The sequence below is a fragment of the Cetorhinus maximus genome, chromosome 22 (genome assembly GCF_964194155.1).
Source record: "Cetorhinus maximus chromosome 22, sCetMax3.hap1.1, whole genome shotgun sequence".
In the NCBI taxonomy this organism is placed as follows: domain Eukaryota; kingdom Metazoa; phylum Chordata; class Chondrichthyes; order Lamniformes; family Cetorhinidae; genus Cetorhinus; species Cetorhinus maximus.
The window spans coordinates 27595452-27609461 of record NC_135900.1 but is presented as its reverse complement, the minus strand read 5'-3'; the positions used below and the strand labels follow the sequence as shown (position 1 = coordinate 27609461).

At 42.4% G+C, this 14010-nt stretch overlaps 1 protein-coding gene across 2 annotated transcripts in view; it reads right to left on the bottom strand.

The window, feature by feature from the left end:
• Nucleotides 1–2407: 2407 nt before the first annotated feature.
• dyrk2 (dual-specificity tyrosine-(Y)-phosphorylation regulated kinase 2) overlaps nt 2408–14010 on the bottom strand; it is a 102035-nt gene continuing 90432 nt past the window's right edge. For both annotated transcript variants that reach the window (XR_013580200.1, XR_013580199.1), the window contains one exon: nt 2408–6752. The gene's annotated coding sequence lies outside the window, so the exon portion shown is untranslated. The remainder of the gene's footprint in view (nt 6753–14010) is intronic.

Below are 14010 nucleotides of genomic sequence, written 5' to 3'. Positions count from 1 at the left end.
AGTGCTTAAAAGTAACTCTTTCCAACTCCCAGACCCATGAAATTTAAATAAGTAGATGCAACTATACCTTATTAGATCCAAAGGTTATTTATTTATTTAGCTGAAAATAGCACTAAAATATTATTTTATATACCTACAGTTTGGTAAAGTGAGGTACCCTATCCCTTTAAGAGAATGCAAGTGTATTGATCATGTGACAGCACCGACAAATCACTATACAGCGCGGCCAACTAGGAGCTGTAAGTCTAGTTCTGGAGGTTTCTGAGTGAGCATGTATGAACTGGTGCTCTGCCCTAATTCTCAATAAACCACCACTGTTTATCCTTACATCAGTCTCTCCCTGTTATTGATTACAAGCAGCGTTTGAGGAGAACAAAGGAAGGTATGCAGTTAGAGTTCGGTTGGCCAACGAGCTCATTTACCCAAGACATAAAATACAGTAAGTAATCACAATTCTTATTTATACATTTTTTTAACTAAGATCACAAAAACAGATTGTCTGATCGTCATCATATTAGTGTTTGTGGGACCTTGATGAGCCCATTTCCTACATTACAGCAGTACTACACTTCAAAAGTACTTAATTGGCTGTAAAGCGTCTTGGGGAATCCTGAGGTTGTGAAAAGCACTATATAAATGCAAGGCTTTTTTTTACATTTTTTAAGTGGTAAAAGTGATTAGTATGGACTACCCATTAAAAATATTAAATATTTGGAATGTCACTGAGTGAGCTGCTAAATCAGTGAGTATGAAATATAAGGTCATATCCTGAGTTTTACTCATTTCCCAGGGAGGTTTTCAACAACTATAAAGCTAATTAGATGGTTACAAATATCAGATTTTCTCATTTTGAAAAAGAGTCTGATTTCAAAAAGCTGTATTATAGGATATAGTTTACTAGGAATTATCCTTCTTACTTTCCAGTGCTCCTCATCCATTACAACATCACAGCAGCGTATTACATCATATGTGCAGTGTCATGGATACCCAATCAATCTTCGAGGTAGTTTCATGGAAGGAAAAAAAACTTATTGGTTTCGTAGTCACTTGAAATAATTTTAATATCTTGATACAAAATGACAGCATTCTTGCAAGTGACAAGGGGTGGGGGAAATTCTAGTAGCTTAAATAGATGAACTCTCAAAATAAGAGTGGCTACATATCTTGGTCCATGCCTAAGAATACAAGCCCCCCCCCCACTACCCCCAGCCCCGCCAATAGTCAGTTGGTACTAAACTTCCCAGTGTGAATAGCAGGGAAAATATCTCAAAATAAAATTGTTACATGTTCACTCTTTGTTCATATATTTCTTTCATGCTTGGTGTCAAAGATAGCTCAGATAAGCAAGCCTCCCTAGAAACTGTAATGTGATTTTAACATGCACAATATCTAGTAATATAGTATTGCCTAAGGGATGTACAGGCGCCCTTGTTAATGTAATAGTCACTAAATTAATACAAGCCCCTTGTGTCCTCCTAGTCCTATGATAGCAGAAGAATAAATATCATCAGGCCACGAGACTTGGGCTCTAAACTACAAATCAGGTTTAATAATATTGATTAGGTTGTAGTAGAAAATTGATACAACAGATTTCACTATTTCCAGAACATTGCATTTGCACCACATTGTATATACAGAACTCACAAAGGACATGGACTTTTCACTAACTCTGAGTAAAACTAAACCTGGGTGTCGTACATTAGGTTTAGTCTAGCCTCCTCTAGCCGAACCTCAACCTCGACGAACACTGCTTATTTTGCAATACACACCTCTCTATCTTTAAGATACAGGAAAGATCTCTGCTGTAGGTCAATCAAACTTATCAAATTAAAGTGATGATTTCCAGAACACTATTTTGCATTTCCCAGCATTTTAAATTGACTGATTTGAGGATAAAACGAGCAGTCTGTGCTAAATGGTTTCGCTATCAAAATACATTTACATGGGAATAATACTTTTGAAGTGACATTTTGCATTCCTGACAGTGATATGTATCATCTCTGTCCTGTAGAAAACATTAAGAACGAGAAACCAGATTGCTGGGTGATTCTCACTCAGCAGGCAGTAATGAAATTTAAAATGAACAACCACATCTCATAAATAGATTATATATATATATATATATATATATACACACATACACACACACAGACTTTTTATGGTTTGCAATGTGACAACATCTATTCATCACACAGATCAGGTAAATTAATATTTCTGGACATGCACACACATTTGCCAGAAAAATTCTTCCAGCAATACTTTCAACTGTTGCCATGGTAACTGGATCGGAGCAAGTTTATACAGATTTCTTTAAAAGGGAACTTTTTTTTTACAGAAGGAGGGAGAGAAAGCAATCAGAAGCAATGAAAGAATGGAAGAACGAATTAGAGAATGAAAGACTAGGAGGAACAAGACATGATTCATTTATTTTAACCTTCACCCATAAGTACCACAGTGGATCAACTAATGTTATAGAATAATCGGAGACAGTTAGATTTCTTTGATTTTCAGTCTGTGCTTGGTTAGCAGCTCAGTGTTAGAGCTATTACCATTTTTCCTTTTGTAGCCTTAATATATTGAATTCAAAACTTAGGTTGGTTGTAACTGTTCTCAACAGTGGGAAATGAGCAGCAGTTGGATAGCCATCTGTTTTACATCTTTAAATAGTCAAACAGAACAACTGTAGCCATGCCTATGGGGAAGGCTTGTACTCATAGCCCTTGTCTTGAGAACATGATTTCCCTCATTTAAAGGATAGGGGCAACTTTATGGAAGTCATTTTGCTTACCTTGCACCTTACTTACCTTAACTTATTTAACTGTTCTCAGCCTTCACTGCAGAATGGGAGCATCTTTGCAACTATTATACTACCCACTAAAGAGGAACAGGAGCAACAACACCAACACCAGCTACATCAGGAGCAGCAACACCAGCTACAGCTAGGGTGACCATACTTCCCTATGTTGAATATAGACACCTAGTAAACTTACTTATATTCAAACGAGTTTCAATGGCAATCAATCAGTGCTATGCTGTACAGCAGCTGTTTTCCCCATGGCTACATCCCATTCCACAGAACAGAGGGGAGGGACACAGAGCTATAGCTCAAACCACTCAAACAGGGTCTACAGAGGATCAGCTTCCTTGATGTGATGGAGCAACAGTGCCAGTGATGATCAAGGGCACCATAGCCCTGAATTTCTTCACCTTCAGCCCCTCCTTTCAGGCATCAGCTGGGGACATCTGCAGGATCTCACAATCTGCAGCCCACAAACCCATTTCCCAGTTCACAGATGCCATATTTGCCAAGGCCGCTCAATATGTGCAATATGTTGGCACCAATGAGGCCAATCAGACATTTGTTTCTGTTGCAGTGGCTGGTTTTCCACAGTTCAGGGGGTCATAGGCTGTACACATGTGGCTATCAAGGAGCCATCAGATAATCCTAGAGCTTTCATCAATTGAAAGAAATTTCACTCCCTCCATGTGCAGGTTGTTTGCGATCATTATAAATGTATCAATTAGTTTAAAAGTTTAAAACTTAAAAAGTTTCTCATTATAAGTTTGCCTTCTCAAGAGCAATTAGGAATGAGCAACAAATGCTGGTCTTGCCAGCGAAGCATACAGCCCTTGAAAGAATAAAAAAATCCACGCATGTGCAAGGTTTCCCGGAAACTGCCATGACTCCGACACACTAGTTAAGTCTACAGTAGGCGTTGGCACCTCCAAGCAGATTGAGTAGGTGGCTCCTTGAAGACAAGGGCTACCTACTGAAGACCTGGCTGATGACACCCGTGTCAGCAGCCCTGCCAAATGATGCTGAAGAGAGGCACAACAGCAGCCACATCACCACAAGATTGATCACTGAGCAAGTTGTTGGATTGCTGAAAATGAGATTCCGATGCCTTGACAGATCTGGGGGCAGGCTCTACAGTTTGCACAAGGAAAGGTATCGAGAATGGTGGCGGTCTTTTGTGCCTTGTCCAACATGGCATTGCAGAGAGGAATGGAGCTGCAGGGGGATGAAGCTGTAAGCTGCTCGGCATCTTCCTGCAAGGAGGAGGACAAGGATGAGAAGGAACTGGGAGAAGAGGAGCATATGGGCTAGGTGGCTACAGCCACACATCTGGCTGTCAGAGAAGCCTGTGATAGCCTCAGAGGCACAGTTCAAATAACATAAAGCACAAAGCCAAATGGCACTGTAACCATGAACATTCTGTTCCACCATCCAGAGCCCCAGCACAAAGCATTTCCACATTGATAAAACCACTGCATTACAAGCACACAGTTTGCACTCTACCCTGGGCGTACCATTTTGATGAAGCCTTTTGTCCATTGAAGAATTGGAAGAGGGCACACATATAAAACCTTTCCTCATTCACTATTTCACAAATGAAATAACACTGACATAGCAAAAACACTCAAGTGAACCCCCTTGTGCAACTAAGAAGTCTTCCTCTTTGGCTTTCTATTGCTCTTAAGTAGTGCTACCATTGTAGCTTTGGCAGAGCTAGAGGCAGGCTGCTCACTCCCCTGCTCTGACACATGAGATGCTCATGGAGGATATTCCTTCTGCTTTGGAGCCTGTCCAAGATTCACCAAAGACTGCCCCACCTACACCTGTGCAGACTTGGACATTAGGGTAAGAGGCAGTGTGTGGGCCTCTCTTTTCTTTATTCTTTCATGGGATGAGGGCATCACTGACGAGACCAGCATTTGTTGCCCTTGCACTGAATGGCTTGCTATGCCATTTCAGAGGGCAATTAAGAGTCAACCATGTTGCTGTGAGTCTGGAGTCACATGTAGGACAGGCTCAGGTAAGGAGGGCAGATTTCCTTCCCTGAAGAGCATTAGTGAACCAATGGGTTTTTATAACAATCAATGATAGCTGAAATGGTCACCATTACTGAGACTAGCTTTATATTCCAGATTTTATTAGTTGAATTTAAATTCAACCAGGTTCCGTGGGAGGGATTTGAACTCACGTTTCAGAGAATTAGCTGAATTACTAGTCCAGTGACATTACCACTGTGCCACAACATCTGAGGTGAGTGGAGAAGGCATAAGGAGTGAAAGTGCCTTGGGAATAGTCCCCACTTCCACGTGCCCACCTATGCTCCTCTGCTAGCAGTGGGCTGGAGAGCAATGGATGCATATCTGTAAGGCGTTAGGTGGTCATGACTAGGCTTTTCTCCATCCAATGCCAGACAGAATGTGCAGACCATTGCTGATGACAGGCATGTACTTGGTGGCCTGTCGCAATTGATGCTCATTGATGGTCATTCTCTCCATGAAGGTGAACATCAGAGCAAATAACTGAGACATTATGACACTCAAATTTGAGATTGACTCCTCCGAGCTCTCTGCAAGGATGAGCATGGCCTAACAGCACTACAGACTTTTCCCAGTGCTGTTCCAGAAATTCCCTCCTTCCTCCTGTGCGCAGCTGAGCAGAACTTGGAGTGTCCTGCTCCCTCTGATGGGGAATCTCCACTGGTCTCCCTGAATCCAACACCTTCTCCTGATCAGATGTGATGTTTGTCTCACCATTGCTACGACCAGGTGAGGAGGAGTGAGCTGGCTCCCCTTTTATTCAACCCCCTCAGTTGGTTACAAAGGTTTGTTTTTTTACATTTCTTTCCCCCATTGATACCTTTTCCAGTCCAAATGTATCTACTTTTAAACAAGGAGCCAATCAAACCAGGTTTTCTTGAGTCAAAGAGTAAGTTTATTAGTTACTAAAACCTGTGAAAAAATAATAAAAGACACAACAGCACACAGACACATATCAGAAGTAGGAAAATTAGAGTCCAAATAAAAGTTAACAGAAGATATGAGTAAGTCCTTTTCTTGTCAGTGAGGTGTAGAGTGTGAAACGTTATGGCCATTGAAACTAGGTGGTTTCCGGTAGAATTCTGGAGTTGCCTTTGTTCAGGTCTGCACACTGTTGAAGATACACTTTTTGCTTCGAGAGAGAGAGAGAGAGAGGGAGAGAGATCTATCTTTCCTACTCTTTTTCAGCAGAGTTCTTAGATGACTGTCATGTTTCTGTCTTCTTGCTTGTCCCCTTTTTCTCCGCTTGGCAGAGCCAGTTTTAAAGTCATTTCTGTATATTACCGGAAAGGAATTCAATTAGCATGTCTTGCTAATTGTTGTAGTAATCCAGTTTTTTTTAATCTTTCATCTCAGAAACCTTTTGACACTTTTTTTAAAGATATAAATCAACAGGAGATGGGGTTATTTCCATAGGGGGTTTTGAATGTCTGATGAGTACCTGATCGAACACCAGCATTTTGCATCCTTAATGCCTTCCTTTCAAGAATCTGTGTTTGAAATGGACTTGGTCACCAACCACCCCCTGCCCCACCCCCACAGGTGTGAAATTCCATGTGACGGGTCTGCAATGCAATTTATATAGACTTTCCAGAGAAGTAGTCAACTTTATAGTGTCAGACATCAGGTGATTGCTGGTATCCATCTTTGGTCAATGAATTTACCTGTATGTTTTTTAAAAAGAACAGGTCTTCTTTAAACAGTTCAATATGTCTGTGGTTAACTGAAGTTGTAGGTCGCTCTCACTCCGTCACAGTTTTTCCGTCATTGTGATGCCAGGTGACATCTAACTGTCTCTATTCCTGTCCACACCAGGGCACGTGTTTCTGCAGTGGTCAGGGATATGCTTGAATGCTCCCTCAGAGTATGCGCCTTTCTTTGAGGATTCCTTCATGCTCCATTGCTCCCTCACCTGAGACCTGTGGGAGTTGAAAGACATTAATTAGAACAGGCATGTGGAAAAGTTTCAACATCTGCATAGTGCAGATCTTGGTATTTCAGTCAGTCATGATAATAATCAAAAAAGAGTGATTGAAACGTGCCAAATAGCAACAACATATCAAAATCTGTTGTGTCTTTGCTCTCTGTCACCTACTATCAGTGTCCGTACCACTCTGCTGAACTCCAATGAGGTGTTCTCCACAGCGATATCAGGGTGGCTGTGCCTGCAGGCATCAGCCTCTTCCTGGAGCTGAGAGTACTCTTCTGCAATGACAGTAGGATGAAATGACAGAAGTTTTTGAAACTGACTGAGAGAGATGGGCATATAAATGAGTGTGTGTGTCAAGTTTAGCTGTTCGTCTATCTGCCTGAAGATTGAGGCATGAGTGAAGCTGTAAGGCGTGTCGGTCAGAGGAGTGCTGCAAGAGGTCTTCAGGAGAATGGAGGGAATTCATAGAGTGCTTGTTGGCTGCACTTCCTCCAGTCAGGACAAGTGAATTTTCCTACAGCCATTCTGGCCCTTGCCAGGGTCCTATTAAATGCAGAGCACTTCATGTCGTTATCAAGCCTGCACTCTTTAATTGGTTGGGAAACCTGGAAGCAGGTGTTAATGCCATGGCTCAGTTAAAGGGCCACAGTAAAGCATGCACCACATTCCAAAGGGTTCCCAAACCACTTTTTTTTTTATTCATTCACAGGATATGGGCTTCGCTGGCTGAGCCAGCATTTACTGCCCATCCCTAATTGCCCTCGAGAAGGTGGTGGTGAGCTGCTTCTTGAGCCGCTACAGTCAAGGTGGCATAGGTACACCCAACAGTGCTGTTAGGAAGGGAGTTCCAGCATTTTGACCCAGCGACAGTGGAGGAACGGTGATATATTTCCAAGTCAGGATGGTGAGTAACTTGCAGGGGAACTTCCAGGTGGTGGTGTTCCCATGGGTTTGGGAGGTGCTGTTTACGGAGGCTTGGTGAATTCCTGCAATGCATCTTGTAGATGGTTTCACACTGCTGCTACTGCGTGTCAGTGGTGGAGGGAGTGAATGTTTGTGGATGTGATGCCAATCAAGCAGGCTGCTTTGTCCTGGATGGTGTCAAGCTTCTTGAGTGTTGTGGGAGCTGCACTCATCCAGGCAAGTGGAGAGTATTCCATCACACTCCTGACTTGTGCCTTGTAGATGGTGGACAGGCTTTGGGGAGTCAGGAGGTGCGTTACTCGTCGCAGGATTCCTAGCCTCTGACCTGCTCTTATAGCCACAGTATTTATATGACTAGTCCCGTTCAGTTTCTGGCCAATGTAACCCCCAGGATGTTGATAGTGGGGAATTCAGCGAAGGCAATGCCATTGAATGTCAAGTGGTGATGGTTAGATTTTCTCTTGTCGGATATGGTTAATGCCTGGCATTTGTGTGGCGCAAATGTCACTTGCCACTTGTCATCCCAAGCCTGGATATTGTCCAGGTCTTGCTGCATTTGGACAGGGACTGCTTCAGTATTATCATCAGTATTATGCTTCAGCATTACCTCATTATTGGTCCCACCATTGTATCTGGGACTGTAATTAAAATTTCATCAAGGTGAAAGGAATATCTGTACAAATTCTGAAATTGATTACAGTGTAAAGAACCTGTAAAAAAGCAGCTTCATTTGCAGAATTGTAGACAAGCAGGTTCAGTAATGTGATCCTGATCTCTCTGTGATGGCTTTCCCCTGTTAACAGCTGAACACAAAGACCTCTTGCAATACTGCTCAAGGTGTATGCAATATGAACAGGGAACAGGAGCAGAATATAATTGAAGATTTAATTAACATAATTAAGGCTAACAGCAGCCTCATCTGGCTTTTTTAAAATTAATTCAACTGATGTGGGTTTCACTGGCATTTATTATCAATCCTAATTGGATACAGGAGAGATTTGTTAGAATGGTTCCAGGGTTGAGGGATTACAGTTACATGGATTGACTGGAGAAGCTGGGATTGCTCTCTTTCAGGCAGAGAAGGCTAAGAGAAGATTTGATAGAGGTGTTTAAAATCATGAAAATATAGAATTAAAAAGCATGAAACTTTCCAATGGCTGAAGGGTCAATAATCAGAGGGCAGAGATTTATGGTGACTGGCAAAGGAGCCAGAGGAGCCATAAGGAAAAACTTTTTTAGGCAGAGTATTTAGGATTTGGAAGGAACTGTCTGGTAGGATGGTGGAAATAGGTTCAATACTTGATTTCAAAAAGGAATTAGATAAATACTTGAAGGAGAAAAATGCAGGTCATTGGCAAATAATACTGGGTGTGACTAACCAATTGTTCTTCAAAATGGATAGTCTAAACTTGATGGGCCAAATGGCCTCCTTTTGTGCTATATAATATTGGCCTGCCAGCAACAACCTTGTCAATGTAATAGAATAATATAAGGTAAAGCAGAAGTTAAAATAGATCCAACAACACAGAAGAAACTTGACACCATCCAGAACAAAGCAACCCACTTGATTATCACCCATCCACCACCTTAAGTATTCACACCCTCTATCACTGATGCAAGTTGGTTACATACCAACATACGTAACATATGAATTAGGAGAAGTAGTAAGCCATTCGGTCCTCAAGGCTGCTCTGCCATTTAATAAGATCATGGCTTACCAGATTGTGGTCTCAACGCCACCATCCTGCCTAACCCCAATAGCCTTTAATTCCCTTGTTAGTCAAGAATCTATCTATACCTGTCTTAAAAATATTCAATGACCTTGCATCTACCACTCTCTAGAGAAAAGAGTTCTAAAGACTTACGACCCTCAGAGAAAAAAATTCTCCTCATCACTGTCTTAAATAGGAGACCCTTTATTTTTAAACTGCATCCCCTAGTTCTGGCCTTTCCCACAAGGGGCAGCATCATTTCACCATCCACTCTGTCAAGTCCCTTCGGGTCTTATATGTTTCAATAAGATCACCTCACATTCTTCTAAACTCCAATGGATACAGGCTTAACCTGCCCAATCTTCCCTCATAAGATAACACTATGCACCTCCCCAACCCAATCCCAGGTATCAATCAAGTGAACCTTTTCTGAACTGCTTCTAATGCAATTGTGTCCTTTCTTAAATAAGGAGACCAAAACTGTATACATTATTACAGATGTGATCTCACCAATGCCCTGTACAACTGTAGCAAAACATCCTTACTTTTATATTCCATTCCCTTTGCAATAAAGTATAACATTCCATTTGTCTCCCTAATCACTTGCTGTGCCTGCCAACTAACTTTCTGTGATTCATGTACCAGGACACCCAGACCCCTTTGCATCTCAGAGTTCTGCAATCTCTCTCCATTTAGATAATATGCTGCATTTTCCCACAGTATATTCTATCTGCCAAATTTTTTCCCACTCACTTAACCTATCTATATCCCTTATGCCTTCTTTACAATTTACTTTCCTACCTATCTTTGTCTCATCAGCAATTTAGCAATACATTTTGTTCCTTCATCCAACTCATTGATATAGATTATAAATAGTTGAGGCCCAGCAATGATCCCTGTGGTACTCCACTCGTTACATCTTGCCAACCAGAAAATGACCCATTTATGCGTACTCTCCATTTCCTGTTAACTAACCAGCCCTCTATCCATGCTGGTATGTTACCCCCTACACTATGAACTGTTAATTTGTGTAGTAACCTTTGATGTAGCACTTTGTCAAATGTCTTCTGGCAATCTAAATGCACCACATGGTGGCATAGTGGTATTGTCACTGGACTAATAATCCAAAGACCCAGGGTAATGCTCTGGGGACTTCGGTGAAATTTAAATTCAATAAAAATCTGGAATTAAAAGTCTAATGACCACAAAACCATTGCCGATTGTTGGAAGAACTCATTTGGTTCTCTGATGTCCTTTGGGGAAGGAAATCTGCTGACGTCACCTGATCTTGCCTACATGTGACTCCAGACCCACAGCAATGTGGTTGACACTTAAGTGCCCTCTGAAGAAAGGCAATTAGGGATGGGCAATAAATGATGGCGTAGCCAATGGTGCTCACATTCCATGAACGAATTAAAAAAAACATCCACATGTTCCCCTTTATCCCCGTTACTAGTTACTTCCTCAAAGAACTCTAATGAATTCGTCAAACACAATTTCTCTTTCACAAAACCCGACTGTGCCTGATTGCATTGAGATTTTCTAAGTGCCCAGTGATAACCTCATCAATAATAGATATAATAGATTGGAGCATATTCCCCATGACAGATGTTAAGCTAACTGGGCTGTGGTTTCCTGGGGCTTTCTGTCTCCCTACTTTCTTGAACAGAGGGTTACCTCACTATTTTCCAATCTGTTGGGACCTTTCCAGAATCTAAGGATATGTTGGAAAATTAAAAACAATGCATCTACTATCTCAGCAGTTATTTCTTTTAAGGCCCTTGGATGAAGTCCATCAGCACCTGGGGACTTGTCAGCTTTTAGTTCTAATGGCCGGGATTTTCGGTGCCCGTCGATGTCGGGCGTGTTCGGTGGCATGAGCGGACAATATGGTGAGAAGGCCAAAAATCAGGTTTGCGATGTCGTGAAACCAGTTTGCGATTGTCCACTCCACCCACCTATAGCGGGCTGCATTCGCCACCATCGCTCATTGGGAACCTCATTGTAATACATCTGCATATCATTGTAAGGCCAGTCCGCCGGACTCATCCCCCTCCGCTGGATCATCCACCCACACCAGTGGGAAAACACGCCAACGTGTTTCACAACAGCATCTATAAGGCGTGCACTTGGTGGGCTTCAATTCACTCGGGACTTCAAGGTTTGTTTGCCTATCTTGCTTCAGTCAGCACTCGCAGTCATCAGCGCCAGGTTTCACAGACAGCACCACATCACTTTTAGGGGAGCTCACAGGTAGGTCTCTACCTACCAGATCAGCCATATGTGGGAGGCTTTTCAATGGCTGCAAGGCAAGGTCTTGCTTACGGAAGGGGGAGACGTGGCCTCAGGCAAGGGAAGAGGCTGCAGGATGACAGCTGTACTGGGGAAGGAGGGTATCCCAGGGTGAGTGTGGGGGACACATGTTGATCTGTGCAATTGGCCTCAAGTTGGTGAGGGCTGAGGAGGCAGTCTCCAGAGATGAGGCCAGATGAACATGTGAGGGTTTGTGTGTGAGAATGGGTAGTGAGGCCCCTTGAGCTGGCAGAGAGTGAGATACCAGTGAATGTGTAATAGGCTTGAGTGAGAGAGTTTAGAATGGTGAGATGGTTGCCATACCCTGGCTGCACAGATGAAATCATTCATCCTCTATCTGCATTGGATGGCCAACCTCTTCTGTGCAACATTGGCACTGATCACCACTGCCATCACCTACCAAGCCAGAGTGGTAATGTAGCTGCCCCTCTTGTGGCCAGAGTAGGGGAAGAGGACATCACAGTGGGCCTCCACAGAGTCCAAAAGGCGCTCGAGGGCTACAGTCTTCTTGCCATTTGAGGCCATGTCTCCTTTGCTGCAGTCCTGTGGTGCTCGGTATGATGAAGCAGTGAGGTGATGGCATGGCGGGCAAATGAGAGCCCGCCCACCATGGAAATGGTGTATTTCCCGAGAATGCATATGTAATACGGTGGGTTTGGGACGATATGGCATGAAAACCCATCATCACAGCCAACTAGCAGTCCAAATGCAGCAGGAGAATGAGAACCCTACCACCTCTAAGTACGCCTCAAAGTTACAAACCGCCCTGACGTGAAAATATTGTGCCATTCCTTCATTTTTACTGGGTTAAAATCCTGGAACTCCTTTCCAAACAGCATTGTGGGAGGACCTTCAGCATATGGACTGCAAGATTTCAGCTCACCACCACCACCTTCTCCAGAGAAATTAAAGATGGGCAATAAGTGTTAGCCTTGCCAGTGACGCCACATTTTATGAGTGAATAAATAAATATAACATGGAAATGGTTGCTGCCCCATATCTGTAAGACTATCCTTATAAATGGAGAATATCCTGCAACACATGAACCACATCAGATCTATTGGAATAATAGCCATGTCCTATTGTATTACTACAAAGGCTTTAATTAAAAGACTTGTTATACTTTTCAGAATTTTATTGTACGCTCTCCTAACTATCTTTTCTGTGATGAAAACAAATTCAATTCTGCAATTCTCATTCGCCTCCTACATCTTACTATTATCTTAGTCTCCATATGGCATTGCCTTCATGATGGGATACCTAAAGAAAAGATTTGCACTTCCTTGGCATTTTATCAAGTCTTCAGAAACATTTCAAAGAAAAGACCTACTTGCCATTCAGCTGATTGCTGTTTATTCCTGTCGCAAATTGTTCCGTTTGTCTACATAGGAACAGACGCTATCAAATTAAAGTTGTCGTTATGCCACTGTACTGCCATGCTAGCGATACTGACTCCCAATACAAAGAAAAAAAATTTTAAACTTGCATTTATATGACACCTTTCACAACCACGGGATGTCCTAAAGTGCTTTACAGCCAATTAAGTACTTATGAAGAGCTGCCAGTTTTGTAATCCATACACACTCAATACCCCTGGCAACAACACCAAAGAAAATGTGCCAGGTTTGCTAAGGCTGACCTTTGTTAAAAAAGGGAACGGTCCTAGCCAGCAACGAAAGCAAATCCAACAATCTTAGTTTGGAGCTGCAGCTGACTGTGCTTGGCTCTGTTGTGAGGCAGCGATACTGTCACTGCAATCCAGTAGAACAAAAACAGCTTCGTCCATGATATATAAAAACATTTCTGAGAAGTATGCTAAGGTTTTCTTGCTTGCAGTCTGCAAAGCGTGAACCCTAATTCCATTGGTCTGGGCAAGTTTCAAATAAGGGTTCCAGGAATGAAAGCACAATTTTCAGGTATCCTGCCAGGTACATTGATGTCCTCTTTCATTTTCAATGGGAGTGGTCTGCTGCCATATGTTAGTGTCAGTACTTTTTACTCCGTTTGTGGTCCCAGTCTGTCTGGTGAAGCTAGTTGTCCAGGAAAGTGAGAAGCACTTGTTCCATCATTTATCTTGCCTCAATGATTAATCCATCACTAAAGTACTGTGACGTGCCCACAAAGGAAACATGCTTCAAGCCACATCAACAGTGATCACTGTTACAACCAAATCAGATTAAAGAGCAACCAAACATTCATACAGCAATGTATCTTCACATTTATCAGGCCAACAGAGATAGACAAAATACCTATGCACACATAAGATGTGCCGGTAGTTGGTCTACTAGTTTCAAGAAA